This window comes from Triturus cristatus, chromosome 2_2, assembly GCF_964204655.1.
Source record: "Triturus cristatus chromosome 2_2, aTriCri1.1, whole genome shotgun sequence".
NCBI classification, from domain to species: Eukaryota; Metazoa; Chordata; class Amphibia; order Caudata; family Salamandridae; genus Triturus; species Triturus cristatus.
The window spans coordinates 591,287,744-591,311,604 of NC_140582.1; the positions used below are offsets into that span (position 1 = coordinate 591,287,744).

A 23,861-nucleotide genomic window follows, 5' to 3' on the forward strand; every position below is an offset into this window, starting at 1 on the left:
GAGTTTTTCTTCAGTGGGAAATTGGTTTTCTAGTTTAGGAGATAGTTTGTTAGGAAAATTATTAATACCATTTACTTCAGTAGTTGCAGTGATATTAATGATTATTTTGATTTATAAATGTTGCAAATGCAAATGTAGAAATAAAGAGGTATCAGATCTTAAACGTAGAGCTAGGAAAAGAAATAGAGAAGAGATGGAATTAGAGGACATGAGAGGAAATTATTATGAGCACACGAAGGACTTAGATGGAAGAATGATAAAACGAGAAAGAAGTACAGCATTTTAAACAAGTGGTAACTTGTATTCTTTGGATATTTTTATGATGGCTCAAAAATGCTTGATGGAGCAGGTTTTTGTGTAAATAAAACCTGCTCGGATTAAACCGTCAGTAACATTTATTAACAGTGTGCTGTGAACATTTTATTAAGGAAAGCTAAAATAAGGGGAAATGCTTTTCCGCATGCGTGTACTAATATATGAAAAACTAGGCGGCAAATGCTTTCATTAAATGGCCAATGCTGCTTTGTGCATGTTAATAATGTCTGCTAGGAAAATAACACGGGTTGTGCATGGGTTAGTGCAATGCTGGGATGGTGTGCAATGAAATTACATTTCATGAAAATAATAATGTTATGTGTTTGTTTTCTGTAGAAAAGCAAGCATGGGCCTACTTTTCTGTAAGCCAGTCTGGGGTTAATAATTTGTTGAAAAATAAAATGGCCAAAAAAGAGTTTCAAGAGAGAAGAGTAAACGCAAAGACTATGAGTGACCTTCATTGTGTACTGTGTGCCTACCAAGCTACGGAAAAGAAATTGTGATAATCAGTGGAAGCAAACAACTTGTCTTTCGAGATGGCAGAGGAAAACAATGGAAGCGTGGAGACTTGCAACATGTAGTGTGCTGTAGGAAATATGTACTATGATTGTGTTCAAAGTTGTTTCCTGCGAAGAATCTGTCGTAATGCTGAAAGTTTAAGACAAAAGGACATTGAATAAAATGTTCATGATGAGAGTGGTGAGACAGTACACCCCCATTCTTAGGCCAATGGGAGATTGAGGTTGCTCTCATATTGAAACAAATGTGGGTTGGACCTTTAGGTTTTAGGGTATAATTGAAAGTTCCTGGTGGGTGTGGTTTAGGTGGTCTGTTGGTGTGTAGCTAGTGGGAGATCGTCACTGTCGTCGGTTTGCTGTTTCCAGATAGAGCCCTACCTGTTTCCTAATTCCTGACTTAATCTTTGCCACTTGACTCTTCTTGGGGGGCTTTACTGCCCTTTGACCAAAGGGTAGATTTCCCTGCTCTTACCTGGGTTAGTATAGATGATATTCTGAATTTGCATATTTTTTTGCAAATGTATTTTGTCACTGAAACTTTTCTCTCTTCGTCTACCCACTTCTTCAATGCATTGTTTATTTGATATGAGTTTGTTTCTATTCATTGCTAATACGTGCTCCCCATGATAATCTATTATTTTGCATTGTATAACAGTACTTGATGAGCATTTATTTCACATTATTTTCGACAAACATTATAAATTACACACTAAGGGGTCATGCCCCCCACCCTAGTGGTGCAGGGACCGGCCGCCAGTGGTGCGCCGGTCCCGCTGTGCCAATTAGGATGTGACTGGCACTATGGCGGTTGCATCCTGTAAATTTAACATTGTGGCGAGCCGTGCTGTATTCAGCACCCGCCACAATGTTAAAAGGGCATGTTGTGCATTTGCATGCACAACGTGACAGGCATCGCGTGGTGCCTGCCACCTTGTGCACGCAAATGTTGGGGGGGTACCATGGGTACCCCCAAGTGCAGCCACCCTCCCCTCAACCCCCTGGGGGCCCGCAATGGGCCCCCAAAGGCATTCTCTACATGCCTTTCCATGGCAGAGTCTCCGCCATGGAAAGGCATGAGACCGCCATCATCGTAATATGGATGGTGGTGCCACCATATTGCAGATCTTTTCTGCCCGGTAGGCAATCGGGCGGATTGCCTACTGACGGAAAACTGGCAGACAGTCTTTCCGTCCCCTTGGGTCCCCACCGCCATCGTAGTATGGCAGGGGAAATGTTAGGTGGGCGGACAGAAATGGCGGGTGGATCGCCACCTCCATTCGATCGGTGGTGATCCGCCTGCCATCGCAATAAACCCCTAAGTCTGTTATTATTTAGTAGTATAGACAGGTACATAATATTGCCATCAACTATTCAACCTCCCAAAGGTTTGTCGCCACAAATAAATACATATTGTAAGGAGAAATGCAGGTTCTTTTGTGTAAATTGGTGAGTTGGGTATAAACTTGCATCACACTGAACCCCAGCGTGAAGGGATCAGTTGGGTAAAGTAAATGGGCCTTTCTTATTTGAAAATTATCGATCCCTGATCGCTGGATCAAGACGAATTTAATAAATCTTTTAATTGATATAAACTCCGAGCCCCCAAATTTCTGTCAGATGATAAATAGCCTTGTCCACAAGAGCATAATGATCAAAGAATGATCTAAAAAAATAAAAAATAAATAAAGCTTCAGAAAATAGACTCCTCACAGACGTTTAATAGACATACACAGAAAGGAGGACGCTTCTAAGCATTTTTTAATTGAATTGTTTGAGGAGCCAATGCAAGCCTTTCCTATAATATAATGCCTTACTAAAGATTTTCAAACAGACTAGTCTTTTCGGCTCAGAGTCTATAAGTTTTCTCTATAGGCTCTGCCTCACTCCCTTACCACTCAAATTTTATTCTCGCAAAATTGATTTAAGATGAAGCTCAGATAATCACCTGTCCCTTATCTGTGTAGGTTCCCTTCAACATAATGTTAAACTGTGATTGTCGGCGGCCCTAGGTCGCTCTGTGCTTTTCAACGCATGGTGAACATGGGATCTGTGCACCTGAGGACAGAGTCTGTTTCATCTGGTGACATTCAGTGAAGGCAAACAGGCGCCCTCTGCTGGCATACATCCTGGTGTCGCATCACAGAGGGCAAAACAATTGCATGTATGTCATTAATAAGAGAATGAGCAAAAAAAAATAGTTGTTGACAGTTAAGACGTTGCGGGTCACACATGCAGTGTTAATAAAAAAGCTCTGACACTTCTGAAGACTCTGACTTCAGAAAATCCCCTATATTTCATTCATGTATTTGTTTGATCATAGATCGTTGTATTAGATTTCAAATGGATCATGGTACAAGCAACATTTTTACATTGCTACGAGAATCTCTTGATCATAGATCACCTGATGGTTTAGCTCAATTACATAAACTTTCGATAGACAAGAAAACCAACATTAGATCAACCATGCTGTGTCCAGTACAACAAGAATACCAGTACAAGAACCATTCAGCTCAGTTGTGAATTGAAAAGTGTCACGAAAACAACCAAGCACACCTCTGGTGCATCAAGAAAAGCAACACAAGAACAACCCTGCAACCTCCAGTACACCAAAAACATCATAAGAACAGTCAAACATCTCCCAGTACCAGAAAAAAAATCAACAATGGCGCAACCGAAAGTACAACATGAAAAGCAGTGCAAAGACATTAACACTGCCACCGGTGCAAGTAGTAAACCCAGCACAACGAGAAGGATGCAGCCTCTGCTACATCAAAACAGCAGAGCGAGGACAACTATCATGCAACTGCTGGTGCAAGAAAAGCAGCACAAGCACAACCATACAAACTACAGCAAATCGAGAAAACCAGCAGAACAACCACGCAAGATTTGGGACAACAAAAACTGCAGCATAAGATCAACTGCACAATCTTCAGAACAAAGAAACATTATCAAGCAGCATTACTTTGAGTTGTACGAGGTCGGGCCAGCAGGTGGGTTCTTTGCTCCTAAACCAAGATGAATGGCCAAACCTGCCAATGGTTTGCGCCTTTGGGGAGCTCTTCTGATAAATGCACAAGTGCATCTCAAGCTAGAGGCTCCTCACAAGAAGAGGTGCTTATGGCTGCTTATGGAAGTTCCAGCCCGCGTGTCATCACCAACACACTCAACAGGATGGATCAAAGTTATCCTGCTTCGGCTAATTGGTGTGACAAAAACCTTCTTATTCTGATTCCGTTTCTATAGCAACAGCGCCTCTTACAAACGTTGTTTCTAGCGCGTGTGTTTGAGGTTTCCTTTGGATCAAATAATACAGCTCAACTCATTGTCTTTTTTATATCTCCTGCAGACCCTCACGTTGTGCAGCGCCACCTTGGTCGGTTTTCATTTACAAGGCCAAAAACAAACTGGGAAATGTAGTAAGCCTCAGAATAGATTGGACAAATCATTTTGAGCACCACGTTGGCAATGGCAATGCACTACACTATATTTATCTTGATCAAATCTTAAATATTCTTTCATACGTGATTAACAAGAACGGACATTTTGAAATATATTGTTTCATAGAAGTCCGTGTAGTTAGCAGCTACTAATGTACATCAGTTTGCATCTTTGCACTCAAAGTTACTTATTGGTGCATCTCCGCACTCCCACAGTAGCGAAGTTGTTTTGTCATCTTGAGGAAATGCTTCTGATAACTGTTAAAAAAAAGTTTTTCTTGGATAACATGCTTTTCTATGGTATGGTTCCACTTGTCCCCTTAAATGACGTAAAAGTTGCCACCATACAGGTCAATGAGAAACTTCTCAAAACAGCACTGCAGACCTTCTCTCTTACATCATTCAACTGCAAATAAACGTGAAATCTCTACCAAAGTCAGTCAGTGGTGAGTCTTACTGCCAGCAGCACTTGTGTTGAATAAAGCGCCCAAAGGCCCTAGAGGCGCCAGGACAAGGCTTCCTTTTCCGGCTGAGATTATTCCAGCTCAGCTTCCCTGACCAATCAAACATTGCGCCCTTCCTTGCAGAGATATTACTGGTGCTAGGCACGGAGAGCCTCGCTTTCACCATTCAGGCGGTCACCCGAAGAGCACGGTGCCCAACACAACCTGGTAGGATTTCTAAACTCCCATAATTATGAACATAAAGATAGTTGTTTTGACGTATGTCCTCTATGCTATTTTATGACCTCAGCAGAGACTGATTCAAACAGCCGTCCAATCACCATCGCGTATTTACTATCTGACACGATTATCACTGCACTTTAGAAACATGTTTTAAAGTGAGCCTTGGTTTGCTCTACAGGCACCTTAGAACCCGAGCCAAGGACGCACGTTCTGGTGACATATGTTCATCAGAAGTTATCAAAAAGAAGAATTGTGGTCACTCTGGGATAGCTTCAGAGAGCAACCGGGTTGGTGTATGACAGTGATAGATAACCATCTTCAATACTGTTCTCCGCAAAGGAGATATGAACACACGCTAGAGACACCTATGTACGAAAGACAGACCATAGGTTTTTTTCCAACTATTGCTGAGCCGCAGGAGTGTGTAATGGTAAAGGCATTTAAGTACGTGAGCAGAGTGTTTATATTCCTGCAGGGGACACTCAGCAGCGCTGAGTAAAAAATTACTATATTTCAGGATGAACGCCACTTTCCAGGTGTGAATCAGAGAGTGTTGACTGTATGGAAGCTTGAAGACCAGCAGTTACCACGGCAGTATGTAAAGTGCATGTGCTGGATTAGTGCCATTCCTGGACGGACAGTGAATCCCACCCCTCCCCCCCTCCCCCGCCCTCACCCTCGCTCACTCTTGTACTTCAATTAAAGCACACAAATGGAAGTGACACGCGCACGTCCTGTTTCGTCATTCTGAGTTCAGACTATTGTTTTGGATTTACTCCCCACACCTTAACACACACCTGCAGAACCACAAACAGACAAATATAAACCCAAACAGAGGCAGGGATAAATTCAAACATACACATACTTTCATAAAGATACAAACACTCGCACAGAGAAAGCACAATCACCGGCAGAGCTCACATTCATATACACACTAACACACGGCCATGAGGGCAACTTGTAAACTATAACACAACAACAGCGCAAGGGTATATATTCCACGAGTTGGCATGCAACACAATGATATTTTTGTCCAAAAGAAAAGTAAACAGGACTATAAGAATAGCATCCGAACATGAATATGAAACGTTATCACACTTTGTAATAAAGTCAATAATATAGAATAAACAATTAGTTCACTATTCTCACATTGTTGAGTCATTGCTATACAAGGATGCTTTGGGAGAAAGAGCGTCATTTGTGGTTGAAAGAGCAGTGATTGAACGGTGCATTATTATATCGCCGGGTTCTGCTGAGGCGGCTCCCAGGGAGCGCTCATGCAGGGCTTCACCTCCCTGCTGGGTCAGGTGCCCAGCATAGGAAAGTCAGCGAGACACCCCCGGCCCCCTCTTGCTCGAGTAACCAGGAGAAATGTGCTGGCAGAACAGTGTAGCCTACCAGGACTGGTGCCAGTGTGGGCACTCTGTTAAGGGCAGCGGCAGCCTGTTCTGCTGAAGTGAGACATTTCTGCTGCCCACGCGCTGCAGTTCCATTTAATTACCGACAACACAGTCTCTCTAATGCAACATCGTTGTAATGGGGATTATTGAATCACCCTTCAGCCTGTGCATCTGCTCTCTGCCTCGGGATTGGCTGAGAATTCAGCCGAGAGCATCAGGAAAAAAACAATAACAAGTTCGTATGCACAGTGACCTTGCAGAGTCATGGTTCTAACCCTAACGAGGCAATATGGCGTCTAAGCATTTAACACTCACGCACACTGCCAGCCAGAAGGGGGATTTTCAAAGCTTAAAGCAGGGAATGACTCAAAAGGACATATAATAAGCTCAGTACATGTTTTGCGAAGCCAGCATCATATGTGTAGAAAAATAATTTTTAAGCAGCAGCAAACGTATGACTATGAAGATGAAAGTGTACATTGAAAGTAACGTACTCCGTTACCAACTTTTCTGTTACTTTACGTTTCTCCTTCCCTCCGGTCTAGTTTTTAACCCACACTACGAGTGAAATTACCGAACCACATTTGCCCATTTTTACAATGTACGTCCTCCTTGGCTTTATGATACGCTACTTGGTTCGCGCATTTAAGATGCTGTATAGAGAGCGATGGTAGTCACCTGGTGGGCAATGTAAACTCAGTGACACCTTGGTCTAGTTTTTTGGGCTCCTGTGCAATCCAGTTCCCTATTCCCATTCTGTGCAGAACTGCAGATCCAGTTCTGAAGTTCAGATAACAATCTGCACACAATAAAACATATACCATCATCACTTGCCCCTTAATGCACCCCCAATCTGGCACTGATTTAAAATGGCCCAGAATCACACTGCTCTCCTATCCTGCGCTGGCTCTTTGCCTACATACGGAAGAAGGATCAATGCAGTGCCCACAGCCAGTCCAGCCTGCCTCGAGGCACTCCTAAAGCCGTTATGAGTTCTCGTGCTGTAAAGATGTCTGTGTGCATGGGGTAGGAAGCCGTGGGCGGGGCTATGCTTACTCAAGGCACATGATGCTTTGTCTGTCAGAGAGAGGAGAACATGTACTAGAGTGTTAGTAGAAGTTCGGATTGACTGCTAAACGTGAGAGGCCGTTTTCATGGCGGTGGACGTATTTAGTCAAGAGAGTTGGGGGCGTGGGGGGGGGACGGTTGGGGGGCAGAGAGTACTCACAGCCTAGCGCAGTCAACTGGATACTACGAATCTATAGTGCTTTTAACGATTTAAATGGCGTATGTACAGGTAAGTAAAGGAGAAATGATGTTTAATAGTGTTCGTATTTCATCCAGTAGTGAGGCGGAACGCTGCGTTCGATCCCTAAGTAACTAGTTTAGACCGCTCATCATTCTTTTCCGCTGTCTAACGGGTCCCGTTGAACCCGCGCTGCTGCCTTGCTGCAAGGCTTTTGACGATCGCACAACCACCTCACTCCGTCGGTTTCTTATTGCTGAGCACGGCTATTGCAAGGCAGCGTCTTTTACGGGTCTTGTAAGTAAGCATCTCCGCTTATCTGCGAGTTTCAGTCACAGAGAAGCCGCCAAGTTGAACATCAGTACCAGAGGAACAAAGTTATTGGCCTTGAGATGGCTGCCTCCGGCAGGTCTCTTGCAATTACTGCACGCGTGATGCTCAGCTGGCAGTGCGGGGCGAGCCAAGCGTACAGAGGTTTCAGAACTGGCAGCACCCGGGCACTGACATCTCCCATCCCTCAACAAACTATGCCAGATTCACGGTGCGTGCCTCGCAGGCATACAGCGGACCCCCAGCCCCTAAATATGATCTATTTAATATCGCGAGGCATCTCAGCAGCGGGGAAATTGTCTTACCTGTAGTTTCACCCGGTTCAAATCCACAGGAGAGGGCCACTTTGCCCAGATGAGGAAATTCACAGAAAGAAAAGCGGTGGGTTAAAGTACCGGCAGATGCCAAAGGTCTGTGCCAAGAGGATGTGCTCTCCTTCAGTAAGTTGGCAGCGCTTATGATCCCCACTGAGTGTCCCTGTGTAGTTCAGTCCTCTCCCTATTCCTTGTCCACCTCCGTGCTCCAGTCTGCGGTTCTGGTCCTGGCTACTCGCCTCTCCCCTCTTCAGCACCAGCGGCTCGGTGGACAGCGCCAGCTCCGATCACCTGCAGGTTGTCTTTCACTGAACTCGACTTCTACCCCGCCTGCCTCCTCCAGACCTGCCACTCACGTTCTAAACCCCGCCCAGCGAGGACGTCACCTAGCAGCCTTCGACGCTCCCGGCTTCCAGACCCTCCCTCTCATCTGCATCCGAGCACCCAACCGCCGCCCGGGCACTGTCTACCTGCCGCGCCCCTCATTACCAGCTTGAGCCATGGGAAACCAGCGGTGTGCGACGGAGGATCGCCGAGGGATCACCGTGCAAGCCACCTGCTGCAAAGCCCCAGAGTCTCTAGGCAGACATGAACCAAATCCCAGCTTTGCTTTGTCTTGCTGCGTTATTTCTGAGGCTGCTTTCATGCTGTTTAGAGTCGTACAACTGCAACTGCTTTGGATTTTGGTATGTTTTTTTTAATCATTAGTTTAGTAATAATAGTGGTAGGGTAATGGTAATAATAATTTGATAATAATATGGCCAGAACGATTGTCATTATCCGTGTCATCGTTTACAATTCACTCTCAACGCGAAAAGTTTCTGGTCCCCAAAATAATAGAAATGTTTAAAGACCAATCTTTAGAGATTAATGGCGAAATTCTGTTAGAAGGTGTGAGCTTTTTTTCTGCCCCATGAAAAATCCTAAAGCAGCTGCTCTCTTTTTCAGTAAAGCAACGTTGTATTTCTTTACTTTTCTACGAGACCGTTTTAATATTGAAGCTGAAGTGCCGAACCTTTTTCATGGGGTCTTTCTGGAATTACGTGCTTGGGGCAAGAGTAGCAATAACTTTTAAAATTGGTTTGGAAATGGAGGGAGTAAAGTAAACCAAAGCACACGGAGGACTGTGGGGATATTGTCAAACGGGCAACAGAGGATGAGAAGTCAGTACTCTGTCCACCTTGCTGTGAAAGCATCCATTACATCGTCGTGCTGTCCTTTGCCCCACTTAATTACTGTATGAGAAGGGTACAGCCTCGTAGACACCCCCCATTTCAAAAGAACACTAGCATAAGAGTTCCACCCATCCTCCCAACATCCTGTATATGGTCTGTGAAATAATCCAGTCTCGTAGTATAAGAAGAGATTTAATGGTAGATAAGGAACTAAACATCCATCACCACAGCGGTAACAGAACAACTGGTTACAGGGAGTGCAGGTTAGAACGCTCGCAACATTCCACGAGCGTTTCAACTGTAAGGGGTGGCGGAAGGAACCAAATAACGAAGCCAAATACAACATATCTTCCTTCCTATGCAATTTTGGGAATTCAAAAATCAATACGTGAAATAGTCTTTTTGCCAATCCGGTTTGGAGTGCACCTTCCTCAGGCACATCTTTCCATCAGGAATGGTATGCTGGTTGTCGCTGCTTGGTCTTACATTACAATCATTGTGGATAGGATCATCACTCTTTACATGAACTATTCTGTCAACACTCCAATACTGTCCATCATCCAACTTCACGACATTCTTAAATACTTTGCTTACCACCTTTTCTCCAGAAAACTTTGAACAACCTGACATTACAAAATTAGGTAATTTCACTTTCACTGCGTCACCTACCTTCAAAGCTCTAGGCGACCTCTGTATTTTCTCATTGTACCTATCCACATACTTCCTTTGGTTTAGGTGTATCTTTTCCATGATCATACCTCTATTCACTTCTTCTCTTCCACCGACAAGCCACAAAGGGCCTAACTTAGTGCCCGGCTCTCTCCCTTTAAGAGACCTAAACGGTGACACGCCGGTGACTGAGTGAGGAGTGACAAGATAGGACCAAACCATGTCCTCCAGTGCTTTCCATACATTGCTGCCATTTTGTACATTGAGTTAAATACAGTCCTTGATCATTCGATTTATGCGCTCTACCAGCCCGTTTGCCCTAGGGCAATACAGTGGCGTAAGTTGATGTTCAACTGAAAACTTGCGCAGGAACTCTTTCATACATGTAGAGGTAAATTGGACCCCATTATCCGTGACCAAAATCTGTGGTACCCCTTCTGTACGGAAAACCCCTTGAAGGAAAGTCATTACACTACCAGTAGTGATGTTTTCTACTACCTGATAATGATCCATTTCGAATGATAGTCTACCAATGTGATGATAAATCTCCCCCCCAGTCCCCTTACATTTAGAGGACCGACAATGTCCATAGCCACTTTGAGCCAAGGAGCAGGAGGAACTTCCACAGGAGAGATCTTCCCTTTGCTCACAACCTTACTTTTATCACTCATGGTACAAGGTACACATTCTCTTACTTCCCTCTCCACCATGGTGTCCATCTTCGGCCACCAATAGTGTAACCAAATTTTACTCTTAGTCTTACTTCAACCTAAATGGCCCTCGTGTGCCAAAAGTAATAACTTTTCTCTTATGCCCTCAGGAGGTACTAGCTTATTCCTTCGATATAAGTTATTTACTTGTACATGTAATTCATTTCTCACATCCCAAAACACATCTTCTCCATTTTTTAAAAACTTAGGATTGCTCGGCCATCCTTCACAAATGAGCTGTTTCACCCTTGGGAACAACTCATCGTTTGATAATGCTTCTTCCCACTCCGGTTTGTCCAACCCATCAAAAACTGTAGACACCACAATTTCGTCCCCAGGATCCTCCTCCAATTCCTGATTCCTTAGTGGTAACCTTGACAAGCAATCAGCTGCCTGATTCTTTTGTCCAGGTATGTACACCACTTCAAAATTGTAACCTTGAAGACCTAGAAACCATCTTGATATCCTAGGTGTGGACCTTCCAAGATTCTTTGATGAAAAAATGCTCACTCAGGGCTTGTGATCTGTCCTTACATTAAAAGGTATGCCCCACACAAATGTTCTAAAATGCAATATAGCCCAGTAAAATGCTAATGCCTCTCTTTCAATTACTGAATAGCGAGATTCAGCTGCAGTCAGAGCTCTGGATGCAAACGCCACTATCCTTTCTCCATTTTCTGTCACTTGACTAAGAGTGGCTCCGATCCCTTTTACGCTAGCATCTGTAGTAATGATGGTGCGCTTACTGTTATCAAAACATCCTAGGAATGGTGCCTCTGATATACTGTCTTTGATTGTCCTGAAAGCTTCACTACATTGTTCATCCCATTCGAATTTTGTACCTTTTTTTAATATACACCTCAAAGGGTAAGTAATGTCAGCAAAGTTCTTTATAAATTTAGAGTAATACTCTGACAGCCCCAAGAATGACTTGATCTCTTCCTTGTTGGTGGGACATGGCGCTAACTTTATAGCATCTACCAGATTAGTTTTAGGCTTGATTCCTTCCTGGGAAATGACATGCCCTAAGTAAGTAACTGAGCGGACTCCTATCTGGCATTTTTCCTTCTTCAAAGTAAGACCAGCTTCCCTTAAACTACTCAGAACCAAACATAGCTTCCCATTGTGATAATCTTCATTCTTGCCGTACATTAACAAATCATCCTGGAAACATAAAACTTGCTCCAGCCCTTCTAAAATATTCTGCATTGCCCTTTGAAAAACTGCCGCAGCTGAGGCTAAACCAAATGGCATTCTACAAAATCTGAATGCACCAAACGGCGTTATGAACGTGGTCAACGCCTTGCTTTCAGGATGAAGTCTTATTTGGTGGTAGGCTGATGACAAATCTATTACTGAGAAGAATTCTGCCCCACATATCTGATTCAGCATATCATTGATATTAGGCAAAGTGTGCCTATCGATCCATATGTTCTTGTTTAACTCTCTTAAGTCAATGCACAATCTGATATTGTTTGTATTGCCCTTTGCTGTGATCACAATGGGTGCAACCCATTCAGCACACTCCACCGACTCTATGACCCCTTGACTAAGACGTCTGTCAAGTTCCGCCTTCAGGGGTTCTCTCATCATAATTGGAATGTTCCTACATTTATGGGCTACTGGTTTTGCCCCCACTTTCAATTTTATTTTATGTTGGTACACTTTCATGCACCCCAGTTTATCAGTGAAAATTTCTGGGAACTCATCAACAATTTCTGCCCCACACACACCTCTTCCCACCAACATGACAGGAGTATCTGCACTGGGATCCAATTTCATTCCTAGGTCTCTCTGGTGGCCCCACCCTAGCAGGTTTGCTCCTTTCTTTGCAATATAAACCTTCCCCACCGTGCTCCTATCATTGAATGATATCCTCATAATGGCTACTCCCTCTAAAGGAATTGGATCCTTGTTGTACCCTACAGGTATCACATCTGGAATGTGTAGTTCAACTTCCCCTTTTTTGAATTTCTTCCAAAATGTCTCACTATTCATGAGAGTGAATGGTGAACAGGAATCTGCAAACATTTCCAGTTTTTCTCCATCCAAGCCTATTTCACATTTTGGTGGCTCATATGATTTACACTGCCATTCCCCAAAATCTTCACCTGTAACACAAAATTCCTTTTGTATCCTTCACCATTCTCTACACTATTTACTGTTCTACCCGACATATCTTTGCACGCTCGCGCAAAATGTCCCTTGCGATTACAATTCCTGCACGTAGCTGTTCTTGCTAAACAATTTACACTATTTGCCAAATGCCCACTACTTCCACATCTGAAGAACTTCAACCTGTTTTCATTGTACATCCTCTCCTTGTTAATCACCTCCTTCCCATCTTTTTTTTTGCGTTCTTTATAGCATAAACCTCTTTTAGTTCTTCACTTATCTCACTTACACTGTTATCATCTGTTGTGTTCATTTCCTTCATGCATTCTACAGTATGCTCAACACTTTTGGCAATGTCAATTGCCATTTTTAAATCCGGATTACCAACTAGTAACTTACCCAGAATTTTCTTATTATTCGTACAGCGTACAAGTTGGTCACGTATCAAGGATTCTGTAAGCTCATTAAACTCGCACGTATTTGCTAGCCCTCTTAAACCCGCAATATAGTTCCCTACTTTCTCATTCTTCCCTTGGACCCTTCCAAAAAATTTATGTCTTTCTAGGACCACATTAATTTTGTCTGCAAATTGAAGTTCTAATTTTCTCATACTACAATCATACACATCTCCACCTTCTTCATCCGCTTCCTCAACCTCTACCTCAGGCAAGCTATCAAAGATCTTCCTTCCCTCTGCCCCTAAATTATGCAGCAGAATATGCTGTCTTCTGATTGCAGAAAACCCACTTGCCCCAATAGCAATGAGGTAAGATTCAAAACTTTTCTTCCAGTCTTTCCATGTAACCACAGGTTCCCCTGCTTCTGATAGGAAAGGTGTAGGCTGTACCATACTAGCCGCTGCCATAATGTATCCCCACACACTACTTCCTACGTCCCCTAAAGTAATCTCCTACCTTTTCCACTACCTCAATTTATTCTACTACTCCTAACGTAACGTAATGTGAAAATTTGCCTCTTCCTAAACTTATTCACACAAGGTTATCAGTGTCACTTTTCAGTCAGTAAATTCCAGTCTATTCAGAATCCGGCCACAGACATCCTCCCTGTTGCTTTACTTTAGGCGATAAGCTGTCTCACCGTACTTCTCCCAGTTCTTTTCATACCTACGATTTCCTCAAGCAAAATGTTCTTTATTCCGGATTCTCTCGCTTCCTGCACCAACACTTCTTTTAATTTTACGTTCCTCACGCCGTCACTTTTCAGTCAGCACCTGAATTCCTCCTCGCCTATACGGAGTCAACCATCTTCTTTCCTGTCAGCCAAGCGTCACCCACTGCGCATGGCCGACAAAGAGTCAATACTCTCTTATTTCCTCACGCGCAGTCGCCTTCCCTCCAGAGTCTCCGTTAATACACTGCGCAAGCCTGCTAGAAATATTTTCCACCTCTCAACTCCACCTCGCATGTGCTCGCTCCTCACACTGTTCTCCACACGACTTCCTTCTTACGTGCCTTACGCCGAGTTTTCTTCAGTCTCCCGTCATTCCTTTACGTGCCGCACTTCCGAGGAGTTCTCTGTGCAACCACGTCCCGGCAATTGTAGTTTCTTCTCTCGTTCCTCAAAAATTCTCCACAGCAGTCTTCACAGCAACGTACTTCCGAGATTCCCTCTGTACCTTGCGTCACCCTGCACTTGTGCTTACGGTGAGTTCTTCATTTACTTGTTCTGTGACTCCAATCACACTTTATAAGTTCTTCTTGATTCTTCCTTTATTTTATTCCCGCTGCGGCCACACACGGAGGGGATGTAAGTACGTCGTCCTCCTCACGAACACTCGTCGCCAATGAAATAATCCAGTCTCGTAGTATAAGAAGAGATTTAATGGTAGATAAGGAACTAAACATCCATCACCACAGCGGTAACAGAACAACTGGTTACAGGGAGTGCAGGTTAGAATGCTCGCAACATTCCACGAGCGTTCCAACTGTAAGGGGTGGCGGAAGGAACCAAATAACGAAGCCAAATACAACAGTCTGACAACAAACAATTATGTGAGCAGCGAGAGAGGTAGTCTTTGTCTCCGGATGTATGACATTACAAAGCATGCAATCACAAAGCATGACTTTATCACACGTTTTTCACAACACATGTATTTGCCATGCATGTGCCTTTACCAAGCATATGCCTTTAATATGCGGGATAATGTAATTAAGGTAAGTTAAAAAAAATATATATATGTGTTTGTGTGTATGTATATATACACACACACACGCACACACATACACGTGTTACCATCCTTGTGGGGACTATGTGCGAATACCTGCCTTGTGGGGACTAACCTTTCCCAATGTTTTTAAAATACACTAATAACAGAAAAACGTTAAGAAAAAATTCATGATACAGGATCCTGCTTCAAATTTGCAAATATGTTGTTATTTAATCGTGCGCACAGCACCATACTTGCGGGGACTTGAACACGTGCTACCATCCTTGTGGGGACCTAGTCCGTAACACTATTTGTGAATGAATACAGTTGAAGGCACATGGCTAAATGTTTATTTTATCAACAATATACACATTATAATCTATTCATATATGAATTGCTGCATATATACTAGGGGTATACATTATAGACAGATCATGTTAATGTGCCAGAAAATATCATATCATGCTTAAAGAAAGACCCTTAAAGCTGTATTTAACCTATTTATCAGTGCTTAAAATCTTAGGAGATAAGGGAACTAACACATAAAGAAATTCACATACGGAACTAAGGAATATGGTCAAGTGGAACCCAGAGCTTGATTAGCTGCTTACATTTTTGCCAAAATAAGTGTTCAAGTCCCCACAGAGATAGTGGGTGAAGATAATTGTGTTTAAGTGTCCATAGAAATAGTGTGTACATATAAAGAGTGTGAAGCTAATAATGTTCAAGTCCACACAAAGGTTGCGTGTAATCATAGGAATGCTCAAGTCCCCACAGAGATGATATGTTATTATAGCAATGTGTAAGTCCCCACAGAGATAGTGTGTTATCATAGAGAAGTTAAAGTCCCCACAAAGATGGTGTGTTATTATAGTGATGTTCAAGTCCTCACAAAGATAGTGTGTTATTATAGCGATGTTTAAGTTCCCACATAGATAGTGCATGAAGGTGATTGTGTTGAAGTCCTCATTAAAATAGGGCCCAGTTCAAAAAGGTAAACTTAGACAAAAAAATCTAACTTTTCTACTTTTCAGTATTCACAAAGGTAAATTTAGACCAAAAGTCTAACTTTACTACTTTTCAATATTCACAAAGCCCCATACAGAGAATGCAAAGCTGATGATGCTCAACCCAAAACAGAGCTTGCATGTAATTACAAGAATGCTCAAGTCCCCACAGAGCTGGTGTGTAACTATATTATTACCATTGTCCCCACAGAGATAGTGTGTGATTATAGAGATGTCGAGGTCCCCACAGAGATAGTGTGTGATTATAGAGATGTCGAGGTCCCCACAGAGATAGTGTGTGATTATAGACATGCCCAGCTCCCCACAGAGATAGTGTGTGATTATAGAGATGTCAAGGTCCCCACAGAGATAGTGTGTGATTATAGAGATGTCGAGGTCCCCACAGAGATAGTGTGTGATTATAGAGATGTCGAGGTCCTCACAGAGATAGTGTGTGATTATAGACATGCCCAGCTCTCCACAGAGATAGTGTGTGATTATAGAGATGTCAAGGTCCCTACAGAGATCGTGTGTTACTATAATATTGCCATGGATGCCAAAGAGAATGTGTGAGATCATAGAAATCTCCAAGTCCCCTCAAAAACCTACACCCACCTAAACCCCAAACATTCCCTTGCCATCCAAAAACCCACACCCACCATAAAAAATCCCTTGTGACCCAAATACCCATACAAATACTAAACCTTAAATGATTAATTGGCACCTAAAACACCCATACCAGCCCTAACCCCTAAATGTTCCCTTGCCACCAAAAACCCATGCCCACCCTAAACCCTAAAAAATCCCTTGTCAATCAGAAACCCATAACCACCTTAGAAATAAAAATTCCCTTGCCACCCTAAACCTTAACAAATCCCTTGTCACCCAAAAATCTATACCCACCCTAAGCCCTAAACATTCCCTTACCACCCACAAAAACAAAACTCCCGCTAAACCCTAAAAATTCCTTGCGACCCTATCCCCAAAAATCCCTTACCACCCAAAAACCCATACCTGCCCTAACCTTAAAAAATCCCTCACCTCCCAAAAACCAACACCCACCCTAAACCCATAAAAATTCACTGGCCATCCAAAAAACTATACCCAACTTAAACCCGAAAAAGTACCTTACCACCCAAAAACACACATCCACTCTAATCCCTAAAAATTCCCTTATCATCCAAAAACCCATACCCACCCAAAACCATAAAAGTCCCTTCCCCCAAAAATCCACACCCATTCTAAATCCTAAAAATTCCTTTGCCACTAAAAAACCCACAACCATCCCAAATGCTAAAAAATCCCTTACCACTCAAAAACCTACACCCACCCTAAACCCTAAAAGTTCACTTGCCTCACAAAAACCCATACCCACCCTGAAAAATCCCTTGCCACCCAAAGACCCATACAAACACTACTCTAAAACGATTCATTACCACCCAAAAACCCATACCCTGCCTAAACCCTAAGAAATCCCTTACCACCCAAAAATACATACCCACCCTAAACCCTAAAAATTCCCTTCTCACCCAAAAACCCATACTCACCCAAAACGACAACATTTCCTATGCCCCAAAAGTCCACACCCACCCTAAACCTTAAAATTTCCCTTGCTACCCAAAACGCCAGACCAACCTTAAACCCTAAAAAATCCCTTGCCAATCAAAAACCCATACCCACCCTAAAAGTAAAAATTGCCTCGCCACCCTAAACCCTAAAATATCCCTTGCCACCTAAAGACCCATACCCACCCTAAGCCCTAAACATTCCCTTACCACCTAAAAAACGATACCCACGCTACAACTCCTTGCGAACCTAACCCCAAAAATTCCCGTACCACCCAAAAACCCTACCATTAAAAAATCCCTAACCTCTCAAAAATCCAAACCCACCCTAACCCCATAAAAATTCACTGTCCACCCAAATAAACATACCCAACCTAATCCTGAAAAGTACCTTACCACCCAAAAACACACATCCACTCTAATCCCTAAAAATTCCCTTATCATCCAAAAACCCATACCCACCCTAAACCCTAAGAAATCCCTTACCACCCGAAAATCCACACCCACTCTAAACATTAAAAATTCCTTTTCCACACCCATCCTAAATGCTGAAAGTTCCCTTGCCACCTAATAACCTATACCCACACTAAACACTAAAAATTACCTTGCACCTAATATCCCATACCCACCCTAAACCCTAAAATTTCCCTTGCTACCGAAAAATCCACACCTACCCTAAACCCTAAAAATCCCTTAACACCCATATACCCACACCAACTCTAAAAACTTAATTGCCAACCAAAATTACCATACCCACCCTGAACCCTAAAAGCCTTTATCACCTGAAAAGCTATACTCACCCTAAACCCTAAAAATTCCCTTGCCGAACAAAAGCCCACACCAACCCTAAACCCTAAAAATCCCCTTGAGACTCAAAAAGCCATACACACCATAAATCCTACAAAATCCCCTACCACCAAAAATACGGCACCCATCCTAAATGCAAAATTCCATTGAAACCCATAAAACCCATCCCCCTAAACCCTAAAAATCCCTTATCACTCAAAAACCTACACTCACCTAAACCACAAAAATTCACTTGCCACCCAAAAACGCAAACCCACCATAAAAAATCCCTTGTGACCCAAACACCCACACAAACACTGAACCTTAAATGATTCATTACCACCAAAAAAACCCATACCAGACCTAATCCCTAAATGTTCCCTTGCCACCCGAAACCCAAGCCCACCCTAAATCCTAAAACATCCCTTCCACCAAAATACCCACACCCACCCTAAACGTTAAAAATTCCCTTGCAACCCAAAAACCCATACACACTGTAAAATGTACAATATCCCTTGCCACCAAAAATCTCACACCCACCCTAAACACAAAAAATTCCCTTGCCACCCATAAAACTCATACCCACCCTAAACCCTAGAAAATCTTTTACAACACAAAAACCTGCACCAAACGTAAACCCTAAGCATTAACTTGCCTCCCAAAAACCCATACCCACCCTGAAAAATCCTTTGTCACTTCAAAACCCACACCCATCCTAATTGCTGAAAAATCCCTTATGACTCAAAAACCTACTTGCACCCTAAACCCCAAAAATCCCTTACCACCCAAAAACCCATACCTACGCTAACCTTAAAAAATTCCTCGCCTCTCAAAAACCCATACCCACCTTAACCCCATAAAAATTCACTGGTCACCCAAAAAACAATACCCAACCTAAACCCGAAAACGTATCTTACCACCGAAAAACACACATCCACTCTAATCCCTAAAAATTAAATTATCTAAAAACTCATTCCCAGTCAAAACCATAAATTTTCCTTGCCCCCCAAAAATCCACACCCACTCTAAACCTTAAAAATTCCTTTGACACTTAAAAGCCCACACCCATACCAAATGCTGAAAAATCCCTTACCACTAAAAAACCTACATCCACCCTCAACCCTAAAAATTCACTTGCCTCCCAAAAAACCCATACAAACACTACACCTAAATGATTCATTACCACCCAAAAACCCATGCCCAGCCTAAACCCTATAAAAATCCTCACCACCCAAAAAGTCATACCCACCCTAAATCCTAAAAATGACCTTATCACCCAAAAACCCATACCCGCCCAAAACCCTAACATATCACTTGCCCCCAAAAATCCACACCCAACCTAATCCTTAAAATTTCCCTTGACACCCAAAAACAATACCCACCCTAAACCCTAAAAAATCTCTTACCACTCAAAAACCTACACCCACCCTAAATCCTTTAAATTCACTTGCCTCGCTAAAACCCATACCCACCCTGAAAAATCCCTTGCCAGCCAAAAACCCATACAACCACGATACCTAAATGATTCATTACCACTCAAAAACCCATACGTAGCATAAACCCTAAAAAATTCCATACCCACCCAAAACCCTAACATATCCCTTGCCACCAAAAATTCACACCCACCCTAAACCTTAAAAATTCCCTTGCTACCAAAAAAGCATACACACCCTAAACCCTAAAAAATTCCTTGTTAATCAGAAACCCATATCCACCCTAGAAATACAAATTCCTTTGCCACACTAAACCTTAACAAATCCCTTGCCACCCAAAAACCCATACCTACCCTCAGCCCTAAACATTCCCTTACCACCTAAAAAAACGATTCTCACGCTAAACCCTAAAAATTCCTTGTGACCCTAACCCCCAAAAATCCCTTACCAGCCAAAAACGCATACCTACCCAAACCTTTAATTCCTCGCCTCTCAAAAACCCATACCCACCCTAACCCAATAAAAATTCACTGGCCACCCAAAAACCTATACCCAACCTAAACCCGAAAAAGTACCTTACAACCGAAAAACACACATCCCCTCTAATCTTTAAAAATTCACTTATCATCCAAAAACCCGTACCCACCCAAAACCATACATTTGACCCCCAAAAATCCACACCCACTCTAAACCTTAAAAATTCCTTCGCCACTTAAAAACCCACGCCCATACCAAATGCTGAAAAATCCCTAACCACTCAAAAAACTACACCCACCCTAAACCCTAAAAATTCACTTGCCTCCCAAAAACCCATACCCATCCTGAATATTCCCTTGCCACCCTAAAACCCATCCAAACACTACACCTAAATGATTCATTACCACCCAAAAACCCATAACCAGCCTAAACCCTAAAAAATCCCTCACCACACAAAAATCCATACCCACCCTAAACCCTAAAAATTACCTTATCACCCAAAAATCCATACCCACCCAAAACCCTAACATATCCCTTGCCCCCAAAAATCCACACCCACCCTAAACATTAACATTTCCCTTGCCACCCAAAAAAATACCCACCCTAAACCTTAAAAAAATCTCTCACCACTCAAAAACCCACACCCACCCTAAACCCTAAAAAATCACTTGCCTCCTAAAAAGGCAGACCCACCCTGAAAAATCCTACTACTGAGTGGTATGATATTTCCTTTCTTGTATATCAACAGCAGGTATGTTATGCACAATTACAGCAGACACATTAACCTCACAAGCTGTCTTATTCATTTGATACCTGTGATAGATCGATTAAAAACATATTTCTGAGACTGACAAACATTTGAACTACCTTTTAGGAATTTAGTACTACACATCCTGTCACTGACTACATTTGTAAAGCACATATTACATCATGATTCCTAGCTGTAATGATTTTAAGGAAGATGTGAAACTAGGAGTGTCCCAACAAATGAGCTGCAACTAAAGTAGTTTGCAGTTAGCGTGACAGCATTGAATAGGAGTAGCAAAACTGTGCAAGTCTGCAGGTTATCTGGAAGAACATAGACTGATTTTGATTTTGGCAGAGAGGGCACCTTGACCCAAAAGTGGCATAGTACCCTGCCTGCCAAACTGATGCTTAATTTATAGTCAGGACGGCCATTATGTTTCCGATAGCAGTGTTTGCGCAGGATGTACCAGTGGACTCGGTGCATCAGACAATCCAACCTATTTTGAGTGGACAGTTGAATGTATTTTTTCCAGTTCAGAACAGCCAGGGACACCTTTTTCAGTGAAGCTCCCATATGTTTAGTGGATACCACCAACACTTCTCAGCAGTGTGTGCCAAGACTTGCAAGTAGTGCAGTACTTTCATTGCACATTTCTAACACATCAGAGGAGGACTGCTGCACTTGTATTGTACATTACCAACACTGATCAGCAAGGCTGCTGCACTTGTATTGTACATTACCAACACTGATCAGCAAGGCTGCTGCACTTGTATTGTACATTACCAACACTGATCAGCAAGGCTGCTGCACTTGTATTGTACATTACCAACACTGATCAGCAAGGCTGCTGCACTTACATTATTCAATACTGTTGAGACCTGAAGGTTGTTTGGGTTATGATGCAGTGTGATCAAAAGTGCTATTTATGCCCCTTTCGGCCACATGTACGACCATTTTCATTTGCGATTCGCAATTTGTAAATTTTAATCACTTTCAATTAGTGAGTCGTAAAAGAAAATGTAGTAATGTGTCTCAGACGCATTTTGCAATTCCCAATGGGGTCGCAACTGACCTACCTCATCAATATTTATGAGGCAGGTTGCAATTTGCGACCCATTGGGAATGGGCAATAACACAGGGATGGTAGCCTGCTAGGGACAGCAGACCCCCATTTTTGTGTTTGCTTTTAAAATAGAGCAACTTTTTTTAAAAAATGCAGCCTGTTTTACTAAAAGGAAAATGTGATGCGTTTCAAAACCAAAAATGAAATGTTTCAGTTTCACTTTTTTAAGAGTAGGCAGTGGTCTATGGGACCACTGCCTGCTCTAAAAAACCATTTTTGCTGCCAGTCCCAATTGGGAAGGGGTCCCTTGGGGACCTCTTCCAGTTTGTGAGCGGCTTACCACCTACTCAAAGTAGGCAGTATACTGCGATTGTTTTGCAACTGCATTCGGGTCACAATACAATCGTACATGCCCTTGCGACTTGCCTTTAGAAAGGGATGCCCTTGGCACACCCCTTCCTAATACCAACTCGCAAATCCTATTTTGCTAGTCCGTGACAGGCTACCGACTTGCAAAATAGGGTTGATACATGCAACAACCCTTTTTAGCAGATGCCCCGCATCTCAGTTTGTGACCATTAAAAATGGTCATACATGTGGCCCCTGGTCCTAATTCCCATGTCTCTGCGCCCAAGTGTATCAGCCTGATTTACAAAAGTAACTTACAATTTTGAGTAATTAAACATTTGAGTAAGTTTACTACTTTTTAGCTGTTCACAATTTTGAGTAATTAAACATTTGAGTATGTTTACTACTCAATTCCCAATACATGTCTCCTCCAAGCCGAAGGGGCTGGGGCCTGTACACTTTTGAGTAATTTATACTTTTGAGTCATTTACACTTCTGAATCAGTTTAATGATTTTTGACTATTCAGAAAATCTAAGTGTAAATGTACTCAAAAGCGTAACTTACACTCGAATTTTGTGATTAGCCAAAAAGTAGACTTTCTCAAAATTCTACATTTTTTCTAAAGTGAAAGTTATATTTGTGAATCAGGCCCTTATATATCTTCCTAGTGTTTCTCTATTGCTATCTTAAAGGTTTTTGATTCCCTAAACTAGTGTCAAAGTTACAATGTCCCATTGTGATATATGTTTGCCTTGCTATCTGTACCGTCTCTCTACCATTGCCCTGGTCTAAGGACATGTCTTGGAATTTGTGACTACCTGTTCGAGTGTCTCTTCGCCAGGACACATTTCTTCATGTCCCAATGTTTGTGTCTCAATGTACTGGAATCAATGCAACCCTGTCTCAATGCAATTGTCTCTCGCTGTCCAAAAGTGTTTTCCGGCTGACCCCATGCCTCCCATATGCACGTCTTTCTATGTCCCTGTCTCCCTATGTTAATATTTGTCCATGTCCATCTCACCATGTCACTGTCTATGCAGCTCAATGTTCTTTTGACTTCCTGTGTCTGTTTTCGCATATATGTCTCTCTGTTTTAATGGATGCCCTTGTGTCTACCTGATCCATGTTTTATTGTCTAATTTTCCCTGTGTCTCCTGTGTCCATGTGTTCTCCATTCACCACTCTATGTTTATGTATGCCCACGTCAGCCTCTCCCTTCTCGTTGTCATTGTCTACCTCTGCCCATAATTCCTCTTGTCTCAATCCACAGTGGCTGACTGCAACCCATCAGCAAATCATCTGTTCAATGAAGCTCAGACCTGTAATTTCCAGGAATAGCTAGACGTTATAC

At 42.6% G+C, this 23,861-nt stretch overlaps 1 protein-coding gene and 1 long non-coding RNA gene across 3 annotated transcripts in view; one reads left to right on the top strand and one right to left on the bottom strand.

The window, feature by feature from the left end:
- FSTL5 (follistatin like 5) overlaps positions 1 to 8,674 on the bottom strand; it is a 2,810,134-nt gene extending 2,801,460 nt beyond the window's left edge. For both annotated transcript variants that reach the window (XM_085641771.1, XM_085641770.1), the window contains exon 1: positions 8,238 to 8,674. The gene's annotated coding sequence lies outside the window, so the exon portion shown is untranslated. The remainder of the gene's footprint in view (positions 1 to 8,237) is intronic.
- A 140-nt stretch (positions 8,675 to 8,814) lies between these two features.
- LOC146862561 (uncharacterized) overlaps positions 8,815 to 23,861 on the top strand; it is a 70,878-nt gene continuing 55,831 nt past the window's right edge. The window contains exon 1 of the long non-coding RNA XR_014978478.1: positions 8,815 to 8,932. This is a non-coding gene — a long non-coding RNA (uncharacterized LOC146862561). The remainder of the gene's footprint in view (positions 8,933 to 23,861) is intronic.